Source organism: Salvelinus namaycush, chromosome 32, assembly GCF_016432855.1.
Source record: "Salvelinus namaycush isolate Seneca chromosome 32, SaNama_1.0, whole genome shotgun sequence".
Classification (NCBI taxonomy): domain Eukaryota; kingdom Metazoa; phylum Chordata; class Actinopteri; order Salmoniformes; family Salmonidae; genus Salvelinus; species Salvelinus namaycush.
The window spans coordinates 7,769,140-7,781,392 of record NC_052338.1 but is presented as its reverse complement, the minus strand read 5'-3'; the positions used below and the strand labels follow the sequence as shown (position 1 = coordinate 7,781,392).

The 12,253-nt window shown below is 44.4% G+C and overlaps 1 pseudogene; it reads right to left on the bottom strand.

The window, feature by feature from the left end:
• Positions 1–6,812: 6,812 nt before the first annotated feature.
• Positions 6,813–11,092, bottom strand: LOC120026787 (annotated as a pseudogene).
• Positions 11,093–12,253: the final 1,161 nt, after the last annotated feature.

The following is a 12,253-nucleotide window of genomic DNA, read 5'->3' as shown; positions in this document are numbered from 1 at the left end:
GTCTACTTCGTCCTCCTCCTCAGACGAGGAGAGGCGAGAAGGATCAGAGGACCAATGTGCAGCGTGGTAATTAGACATAATGAATTTAATTAGACAAAACAAAAACACTATACAAACTGACAAAACACACTAACCGTCACAGTCCCGTGTAGCACCAACACTGACACAGGAACAATCACCCACAAACAAACAGTGAACACAGCCTACCTTAATATGGCTCTCAATCAGAGGAAACGTCAAACACCTGCCTCTAATTGAGAACCATATCAGGCAACACATTAACCCCAACATAGAAACACAACACATAGAATACCCACCCCAACTCACGCACTGACCAACTAAACACATACAAAACAACAGAAAACAGGTCAGGAACGTGACAGAACCTCCCCCTCGAGGTGCGAACTCCGGGCGCACCCCTAAAACTCAAGGGGAGGGTCTGGGTGGGCATCTGTCCGCGGTGGCGGCTCCGGCGGAGGACGAGGACACCACTCCACCATTGTCTTTGTCCCCCTCCTTAGCGTCCCTTGAGTGGCGACCCTCGCCCCCGACCATGGTCCAGGAACCTTCACCAAGGCCCCTCCTAAATAGAGGAGACAACTCAGGACAGAGAGGTAGCTCAGGACAGAGAGGTAGCTCAGAACAGAGAGGTAGCTCAGGACAGAGAGGTAGCTCAGGACAGAGAGGTAGCTCAGGACAGAGAAATCGCTCCGGACAGAGAGGTAGCTTAGGACAGAGAGGTAGCTTAGGACAGAGGGACAACTCTGGACTAATGGCAGCTCCGGACTGAGTGGCAGCTCCGGACTGAGTGGCAGCTCCGGACTGTAGGGCAGCTCATGACTGTAGGGCAGCTCATGACTGTAGGGCAGCTCATGACTGGAGGGCAGCTCATGACTGGAGGGCAGCTCATGACTGGAGGGCAGCTCATGACTGTAGGGCCGCTCATGACTGTAGGGCAGCTCATGACTGTAGGGCAGCTCATGACTGGAAGGCAGCTCATGACTGGAAGGCAGCTCATGACTGGAAGGCAGCTCATGACTGGCTGGCGGCTCTGGCAGCTCCTGACTGGCTGGCGGCTCTGGCAGCTCCTGACTGACTGGCGGCTCTGGCAGCTCCTGACTGACTGGCGGCTCTGGCAGCTCCTGACTGACTGGCGGCTCTGGCAGCTCCTGACTGACTGGCGGCTCTGGCAGCTCCTGACTGGCTGGCGGCTCTGGCAGCTCCTGACTGGCTGGCGGCTCTGGCAGCTCCTGACTGGCTGGCGGCTCTGGCGGCTCCTGACTGGCTGGCGGCTCTGGCGGCTCCTGACTGACGGACGGCTCTAGCGGCTCCTGACTGACGGACGGCTCTAATGGCTCGGGACAGACGGACGGCTCAGATGGCTCGGGACAGACGGACGGCTCAGATTGCTCGGGACAGACGGATGGCTCAGACGGCGCTGGGCAGACGGATGGCTCAGACGGCACTGGGCAGACGGATGGCTCAGACGGCGCTGGACAGACGGATGGCTCAGACGGCGTTGGGCAGACGGATGGCTCAGACAGCGCTGGGCAGACGAGCAGTGCAGGCGGCGTTGGGCAGACGGCCGACTCTGACCTGCTGAGGCGCACAGTAGGCCTGGTGCGTGGTGCCGGAACTGGTGGTACCGGACTGGAGACACGCACCTCAAGGCTAGTGCAGGGAGCAGGAACAGGGCACACTGGACTCTCGATGCGCACTATAGGCCTGGTGCGTGGTACCGGAACTGGAGGTACCGGGCTGAGGGCACGCACCTCAGGGCGAGTGCGGGGAGCAGGAACAGGGCACACTGGACTCTCGAGGCGCACTATAGGCCTGGTGCGTGGTACCGGAACTGGAGGTACCGGGCTGAGGGCACGCACCTCAGGGCGAGTGCGGGGAGAAGGAACAGTGCGTACAGGGCTCTGGAGACGCACAGGAGGCTTGGTGCGTGATGCCGGAACTGGAGGTACTGGGCTGGAGACACGCACCATAGGGAGAGTGCGTGGAGGAGGAACAGGGCTCTGGAGACGCACTGGAAGCCTGGTGCGTGGTGTAGGCACTGGTGGTACTGGGCTGGGGCGGGAAGGTAGCGCCGGATATACCGGACCGTGCAGGCGTACTGGCTCCCTTGAGCACTGAGCCTGCCCAACCTTACCTGGTTGCATGCTCCCCGTAGCCCGTCCAGTGCGGGGAGGTGGAATAACCCGCACTGGGCTGTGTTGGCGAACCGGGGACACCATGCGTAAGGCTGGTGCCATGTACACCGGCCCGAGGAGACGTACTGGAGGCCAGATATGTAGAGCCGGCTTCATGGCACTTGGCTCAATGCTCACTCTAGCCCGCCCAGTGCGGGGAGGTGGAATAACCCGCACCGGGCTATGCACCCGTACAGGAGACACCGTGCGCTCTTCCGCATAACACGGTGTCTGCCCGTACTCCCGCTCTCCACGGTAAGCATGGGAAGTGGGCGCAGGTTTCCTACCTGCCCTCGCCACACTACCCTTTAGCCCCCCCCCCCCCCCCCCCAAGAAATTTTTGGGGTTTCTTCACGGGCTTCCAGCCCCGCTTCCGTGCTGCCTCCTCATACCACCGCTCCTGGGCTTTAGCTGCCTCCATCTCTTCCCGAGAGCGGCGATATTCTCCAACCTTAGCCCAGGGTCCTTCTCCGTTCAATATTTGCTCCCATGACCATTCCTCCTGGTACCGCTGCTGCTGTCGCTGCTGCCCGTTGCCACGCTGCTTGATCCTTGTTTGGTGGGTGATTCTGTAACGGCAGTCTACTTCGTCCTCCTCCTCAGACGAGGAGAGGCGAGAAGGATCAGAGGACCAATGTGCAGCGTGGTAATTAGACATAATGAATTTAATTAGACAAAACAAAAACACTATACAAACTGACAAAACACACTAACCGTCACAGTCCCGTGTAGCACCAACACTGACACAGGAACAATCACCCACAAACAAACAGTGAACACAGCCTACCTTAATATGGTTCTCAATCAGAGGAAACGTCAAACACCTGCCTCTAATTGAGAACCATATCAGGCAACACATTAACCCCAACATAGAAACACAACACATAGAATACCCACCCCAACGTGACACGCGTTCTCTGGAGTGATGAATCACACTTCACCACCTGGCAGTCGGACGGACGAATCTGGGTTTGAACGCTAGCTGCCCCAATGCAGAATGCCAACTGTACAGTTTGGTGGAGGGATAATGGTCTGCGGCTGTTTTTCATGGTTCGGGCTAGGCTCCTTAGTTCCAGTGAAGGGAAATCTTAATGTTACAGCACACAATGACATTCTAGATGATTCTGTGCTTCCAACTTTGTGGAAACAATTTGGGGAAGGCCCTCTCCTGTTTCAGCATGACAATGCCCCCGTGCACAAAGTGAGGTCCATACAGAAATGGTTTGTCGAGATCGGTGTAGAAGAACTTGACTAGCCTGCACAGAGCCCTGACCTCAAACCCATCAACACCTTTAGGATGAATACGAGCCAGGCCTAATCGCCCAACATCAGTGCCCGACCTCACTTAATGCTCTTGTGGCTGAATGGAAGCCAGTCCACGCAGCAATATTACAACACCTAGTGGAAAACCTTCCCAGAAGAGGCTGTTATAGCAGCAAAGGGGGGACCAACTCCATATTAATGCCCATGATTTTGGAATGAGATGTTCTTTTTTTTTTAATAATATGTTTATTATTTTCCAATAAAAAAAGAAGACAAGAGAAACAAACATTGACAATCATTGTAGTGTTGAACGGGATGGCAAATTTAGAGGACAAAGGTAGGTCGATTTGCCCGGGCACCGAAGACGTGGGCAGCCCTCCGCACCTCTCTGATTCACAGGGGTAGACACATTTCAGTTGAATACATTCAGTTGGACAACTGACTAGTTATTCCCCTTTCCCTTTCCTTTCCCTAGGTACTGTCTCCAATTTCCAAAATTGCAATATGAGCCTTTTGGCTAATAGAGTACAAAGAGAGACAGCTTTCCCTTCCTGGTTATTCCCATCAACTGTACCAAACAGAGCGATCAATGGGTCTGGGGCTAGAACTCTATCAAAGGCTTTAGATAAGTAATCAAAAATGAGAGCCCAGTAAGCATGTAACTTAGGACATGTCCAAAATAAGTGGGTCAACGTCCCCTCATCCTGCTTGCACCTCTCACACAGTGGTGAGGTGTCCGGGAATATTTGATGCAGTTTTGAGTAATGTAACCTGTATATCACCTTAAACTGAACAAGGAATGAGAATTTCAACGAGCAGGTGTCCACATACTTTGGTCATGTAGTGTATGTAGTAAATGACAGACAATGTAAATAAAAAGAGGATAGGAATTATGCAACAGTAGCCTATATGATCAGCAATGTAAGTAGTATGACAATACTGTATGGAATGTATTTGGCAAGAGTTTATATGTTGTATGGATCGATTTTAAATTTAACGTTGACATTGACATTTCCAATCAGAAAATAGCAATTTCTTTTAATAATGTATCAACCGTTAAAATAACTTTTCTTGACGTGAAATGCTTTATCTCACAATAATTATTTTGAATCAAAACAGAAAACAAATTGTTTGCAAAAAACAGAGGGGTAAAACACAAATAACACAATCAAACACAAAGACAAATAATCATCTGATAGACAGATTTGATTTTGCCTTCCCATACACCCCAGCTCTCTAAGAACTGTTAAAGAGACATATTTATCGAATGAAGCTCGAAGCTAATGGAATCTAAAGTTCACGACAAATCTTTCATAAAGTCAACATCTTATCAAAAGAAAAGGTTTGCACATTAAATAAGTGAGACTTTAAATGCTAGAACCATGCTCCAACAGACAGAGAAAATACTAGTTCAGCAATACTTTCAGTCGAAGCGTTTGCACTTCCATTAAGTTTGTGTCTATCATTTTCAGAGGGTAATATTAAGTCAAAGAAACTGATTGAAAAGCACAATAATCCTTATCCTTCAATAACAGCGGCAAACTGTAGCTTCAACAAATTTTACCAAGTTTCTTTCTACTTTAAAAAGAGAAGAGATTTCATGAGGTAAATGTCATAAAGACTTGTATCGTAGTTGGCATTGTGTGTGTCTACAGTATTTAACCCTTGACCTTCATATTAGATTTTGTCTGTTGGTATCAGGACTCATGTCTTTACAAGTTCAATTTTAAACACATTCTCTAAAACGTCCTAAAACATTATCTTATGATTGCACTCCCTTTGTTATTATTGCTTCATTGATACACATTTCAAAATATGTAACGAATGATTAGCTAATGAATAGCACATTTGGTGTTAAGTATTATCAACAGATTACTCATTGCTTGCTTTAAGTTCCTAAACCCCTTGTAACAGCTCTCAATACTCTTAAGCCTTTCTCAAATCATTCAGAAGTTAAATATCAAGTCCAAAAATGATATAGCTATTATTTTTTCATTTTTTTTCTTCAAACAATACAACACAAAACATACACACACAAAAGACAACATACAGACGCACACAAACATCAACAACATCTGTTCTCACTCCTATCTCCAGTGCCTGTACTTCTCTCCGACACATGTCCTCAAATTGCACCATTTTGTTCCCCTCCGTCGCCCATGCTCAATATTTAGAAAATCAAGCATATGATTTTCCATTGTCTTAAAGATAGAGGATTGGTTTATTTCCAGTTTAAGTATACGTTTTTTCAAGATAATTGACGAGAAGAGTATCGTCCAACCCATTGGTTACATTGTAATACTTCTGACAGACAACCTTCTATATTTATGCAATACTAGGATACAGTAAACACGGATTGCACAAAACATTATGAACACCTGCTCTTTCCATGACATAGACTGACCAGGTGAATCCAGGTGAAAGCAATGATCCCTTATTGATGTCACTTGTTAAATCCACTTCAATCAGTGTAGATGAAAGGGAGGAGACAGGTTAAAGAAGGATTTCTAAGCCTTGAGACAATTGAGACATGGATTATGTATGCATGCCATTCAGAGGGTGAATGGGCAAGACAAAAGATTTAAGTGCCTTTGAGCGGGACATAGTAGTAGGTGCCAGGCGCACCGGTTTGTGTCAAGAACTGCAATGCTGCTGGGTTTTTCAAGTTTAACAGTTTCCCGACTGTATCAAGGACAGTCCACCAATCAAAGGAGATCCTGCCAAATTGACACAACTGTGGGAAGCATTGGAGCCAACATGGGCCAGCATCCCTATGGAATGCTTTCGACACCTTGTAGTCCTTGTAGAGTCCCAACGAATTGAAGCTGTTCTGAGGGCAAAAGGGAGGAGGGTGCAACTCAACATCAGGAAGGTGTTCTTAATGTTTTGTACACTCAGTGTATAGTATAAAGTATATACTTCAGTATATGGCAATTGCGCAATAAATCATGTACATCATAACATAAGTCAGTGAGTGTTACATTGACTTGGACATGTACATGTTAATATTTTCTTATAGATGTCCTTCAAATCTCTTTCTGGTCGACAGTGCACTTTAGAATCAGACCTGGGTTCAAATAGTATGTTTTCACAATCAAGCACAGCTAAAGTATTTGAAGAAAAAAAATACTATTTGAACCCAGGTCTGATCAATTTTTGACATTAGACTGGGATTAAAACAAAAATACTTCCTGAGGTATGATGGGTAAATTGAGGATAGCGGTGGGGATTGTGGAATGTAGGAGCCTGAACCCAGATCTGTTTGCGCTGTCTTGCCAACTCCTTTTGTCAACTCCTATGGTCAAACAGATCTGGGACCAAGCTAGGAATGTAGACCGGAGGTAACAGAATTTATTAGCAGAATTTATTAGCATACTGAATGAGGCGAAGCGCATTCTCATCACACCCATGATGAACTCTCCGTCTGTAACTCGCGCTGAGGTGGGGAGAGAGAGCAAGAGAAAGAAACAGACAGGAATGATCATCATCAGGTTTATATTACAGTTAAAATGTCAAAACACATTAAACAAGACTTTATTCTTCTCACCATTGTCTTTTTTCTCAAAGAATGTCCAGAGTTTTTTGGCCCTCTTCTCCGGTGTGTTATCATCGTTGGGCAGCTCAGCCTGTGTTAGGAATTAGTTTGAAAATAGCCGGTTGGATACACAAGGGGCATAGTTTAGGATCCGTAAAATATCAGGGAGGGACTAAATATGGTATAGCTTTTGCTCAATACAATTTTGAATAGACTACCACACTGTTTATTGTGAACAGTATGACCAGTATGAACATTATAATAACAAATCCATCGCAGATCAACGACTAGACTGCCGATCATACACGACCATTTCGCGCTTCAACACCATGAAGAACGATACCGGTGATGTCGTGTTTCTTTTTGGTGGCGCGATGGCTAGCAACAATGACAGAATTTTGTAAAAATGTTTTTAATGCACATGACCATGGGGATATCAGAGCTGTGTCCATGGTAATCTCGTAAACAATTCATTTAGACCTGGTGTTTATTTGAAACAGGTGTTTTTTTGCTGAAATAGGCATCGGCAGCTATTTGAGGCAGCTATCAATTATTCTGTAACGTGGGAGTGTTACTGACAAATACGTAAAACCAATCGTGGCGACTACGTCAAAAATCATGGAAGCATTTGATCCACATTCATTTAGGGAATTACGCTCAATACAAGCGGCTTGTTGTTGTAAAGTGTTTGTGAAACGATGTCATGGAAATTCTCTCACCCTACATCAACTATAAACACCAGATCACTGCAGTGAGAACATATCCTTAGAACATCCCAATCCTGTTCTTTTTAATCTTCTCACAAAACCATATCCCAGGCCTGATTACGTTTATATGGGAACATTTTAAACGAGAGATTACTGTGGAACATTGATGGTTGTACTATGAAACAATCAAGTTATAATCTTTACAGGTAAGGATAAAGAAAACATATCCCTCCGAAGCGTCAAAAACACACCGCATTCTTTCCTGAACAATGTAAATGTATGAAATAATCATATACCGTGAACATTGTAAAATATTTGCGTTCAGGGAAAATATGTTGGTTTCGATGGATTTCAAATGTTAGTATCTACCATTTATAAATATGCTTCCCATCTGAACCTTAGTTTTGATTAAATCGCATTGTGTTCCCATGGCTTGTAAGCAATCAAAATACGATTTTGGAGAGAAGAATGGTGGTACAAAAACCACTAAATCACATGTCAGCATTTCAACTGTAAACATGGAGCTTAAAGAAGATTAGAGCCGAAGGACTGGTGCCAACTGACAAATCAGCAGCAGCTTGTTCTCATTTACAGTTCACACAGACTTGGTTTGTTGAAAAGGATTTAGTCCTTTTTTAATATACAGTACCAGTGAAAAGTTTGGACACACCTACTCATTCAAGGGTTTTTCTTTATTTTTACTATTTTCTACATTGTAGATTAATAGTGAAGACATCAAAACTATGAAATAACACATATAGAGTCATGTAGTAAAAAGTGTTAAACAAATCAAAATATATTTTACATTTTAGATTCTTCAAAATAGCCACCCTTTGCCTTGATGACAACTCATCCCAAACCATCTCATTAGGTTGAGGTCGGGTGATTGTGGAGAACAGGTCATCTGATGCAGCACTCCATCACTCTCCTTCTTGGTAAAATAGCCCTTACACAGCCTGGAGGTGTGTTGGGTCATTGTCCTGTTGAAAAACAAATGATAGTCCCACTAAGCACAAAACCAATCAAGTCTCTTCTTCTTATTGTTGTCCTTTAGTAGTGGTTTCTTTGCAGCAATTCGACCATTAAAGGCCTCATTCACGCAGTCTCCTCTGAACAGTTGATGTTGAGATGTGTCTGTTACTTGAACTCTGTGAAGCATTTATTTGGGCTGCAATCTGAGGTGCAGTTAACTCTAATGGACGTATCCTCTGCAGCAGAGGTAACTATGGGTCTTCCTTTCCTGTGGCAGTACTCATGAGAGCCAGTTTCATCATTGCGCTTGATGGTTTTTGCGACTGCACTTGAAGAAATGATCAAAGTTCTTTACATTTTCCCGGATTGACTGACCTTCATGTCTTAAAGTAATGATGGACTCTCATTTGTCTTTGCTTATTTGAGCTGTTCTTGCCATAAAATTGACAAATAGGGCTATCTTCTGTACACCACCCCTACCTTGTCACAATACAGCTGATTGGCTCAAACGCATTAAGAAGGAAAGAAATTCCACAAATTAACTTTTAACAAGGCACACCTGTTAACTGAAATGCATTCCAGGTGACTTCCTCATGAAGCTGTTTGAGAGAATGCCAAGAGTGTGCAAAGCTGTTATCACGGCAAAGGGTGGCTACTATGAAGAATCTCAAATATATTTTGATTTGTTTAACACTTTTTTTGGTTACTATATGATTCCATATGTGTTATTTCATAGTTTTGATGTCTTCACTATTATTCTACAATGTAGAAAATAGTCAAAATAAATAAAAACCCTGGAATGAGTAGGTGTTCTAAAACTTTTGACCGGTATTGTATGTAAACCACTACTAACCCCAGCAAAATACAGTATGTGGTGTTTGCCATTGGTCACATTTACACGGCAAAGCACTGACTGTTCAGATATTGGTTGGAAATATTGTACACTTCACCATGATCACTACAGGGTGGGTAAACTCACTGTCATTCTTTAGCATATATCCAGCTCGAAGGGCCATATAAGAAATGGTAGGTTTAAAAAAACATTTTCATTTGGCCTAAAACATTATTCACGATTTTAGTATTCAACATCCTTTGCATGTTTGAACAATTGACACATTTACTTCCAGACAGCCATGGGAGAAAATTGCACAGTGAGTGTTACGTACATCATGACCTGCAGCCCAGGACACACTGAGATCTGTCTTTAAGTCTTTAAGACACTGTTTATCCCTCCCTCCTACACACTTTTAGTTTAACCTCAGTACTAGGTCATGTTTAATTGTTTACCGCTCGTTAATTCTGACCACCCTCAGTATACAACTGGTTACCTAAGTGATGGAGAGCTGACTATGGGTCCGGGTGAATACGGTCAGACGCTGCAGTGGAGTGGTATCAGTGCCAGAATGAATCTGCACCGCAGGGACATTGACACTATCGCTGAGGCAAAACAATTTACACCAGCCTCCAGGTCACTATAATGCTACCTGAGCCTCCATAGCAGGAGCGAGGCACCAATGCAAGGAATTTTGAGATTTTCAGTGTTAACATTTTCTTTGTCTAATGGAAAGTCAAGATTTTTTTGATTGAACATTACATTTTTTGGCTTAGTTTGCTCTTGTTATAAAGTGTTTAATTATCCTATGGCTGAGAGCCCTTGATATAAGCATTGCCCATTTCTGGGTAAAAGGTTTGTGTGTAGCAATGTCAGAGGATCTGTTCAGGGGACAAGTACTACATCTTAGAAGCTAAAACAGAGCTTGAGGCTTATCCCTCCTCCATACTGCCTGAGACCCTAACCACAGCCCCTCCCCCATCTCTGTCAATCACCAAGTAGCTCAACAAGTATTACAACCATATGATACTTGATGACCAGAATCAACCTCACACAACCTTAAACCTTAACCCCTCAATGTCAATACAGAGGCTTAGTTTAAGGCTAGTTTGGATTTAGATGACAAGCATCAGTCAACAGCATTAGTTTCTAAAATGCATGTCATCTCTATTGATCTGTCTATTTATCCACCCATCCATCCATCCACTCCCCGCTTCCCCTCCCCCTCCCGACTTGGTGATGTATCCGTTCTTGTCCAAGTCGAACAGCGAGAAGGTCCACTCCAGCTTCCTGGCGGTCTTGCCCGTGGACGTCAGGTGCAGCGCAATGATGTACTCTTGAAGTCCAGGGTGCCGTTATCATTGGTGTCGAAGGAGCGGAAGACGACCTGCGCATACGTCTGGGCGTTGCTCTCGGGGAAGAAGCGGCTGTAGATGACCTCGAACTACTTGGGCGTGATACGTCCCGTGGGACACGACTTCCGGAAGTTCTCGTACCAATGGGTGATCTCCGTCTCTGTGAACTTGGTGCTGAGCTTCAGGTCTTCCAGGATCTCCTTGGAGACGGCGTTGCTCTTGGCGTTCCCCATGTTGTGTTTTCAGGTGAAATAAATAGTCCCCTGTTGTGTCCTTTACAGGACAAATGTATATCAACACGGACTGTGATGTGGAAAGAAGATATACATTGATGAATTCAAAGCTTACCTGTGTGAGTGACTCAGAGAAGACGAGTCAAGATGAAAGTGATACTCACATGGTCAGCGGAGAGAAAAGGGGATCCTGCTACACCTGCCGGCTGGGCTAAGTCAATTATACAGGATTGTTAAGGTGCTGAGCCACAAACACACCCAAATGAACTTCTTATCTGCACATTTTTGTTTCTCCATCAATCCATGTCCACACGTTAAACACACACACAATATATTTTATGCAATGTCTATGTAATGTCTTAATATGTCGTTATTTTTGTATTGCCCTTTCTTAACAAGTACAAACATCTTTAAATAATTACATTATTTTAAACCTATTGCAATGAGCATTTTATCCACATACTGTAGACTGCTGTGTAGGTTTTGTCTGTAGCTTTACCTTCAACACCATCAGTAAGACTTGTCCGTTGTCAACACTTGAGTTGAATAAACAACAACAATGGTCTTACAGATATGAGCTGTTTTCACAGATATGAGCTGTTTTCACAGATATGAGCTGTTTTCACAGATATCAGTTATTTTCGCAGATATGAGCTGTTTTCACAGATATGAGCTGTTTTCACAGATATGAGGTGTTTTCACAGATATCAGCTGTTTTCACAGATATCAGCTGTTTTCATAGATATCAGCTGAGGTTAGTGTAGAGGGGCCATGCAACCATTTCTCAACACATTGTTGGCAGTTCCTAGATAGCCAACTGTAGGTCCGTCTTTTAGGTTTAGGTGCTTTAGTCAGTTGGGATCCCACCTTGAGGGTTTGGTCAAACTATGTACAGTAATATAGAAAAAAATGTCATGTCTGCTCGCCGTTTCTTTGTTGCCAGATGTGGTTATTTAACAAACCGTCAAGCTTTATTCAAATCACCTTTGAGGTAAATGACCACGTTAGTTTTATTAAATCATCATGTTAGCTTTATTAAATCACCAGGTTTGGGAGCAGCATAACAGTGAACGAAGATTCCTTTGTTGACGTAGATCTTATTTTTGTTGAGCTCCTGTTACCATTTAAGATTTTCATAAAACCCCGTTTCCATCATGCACA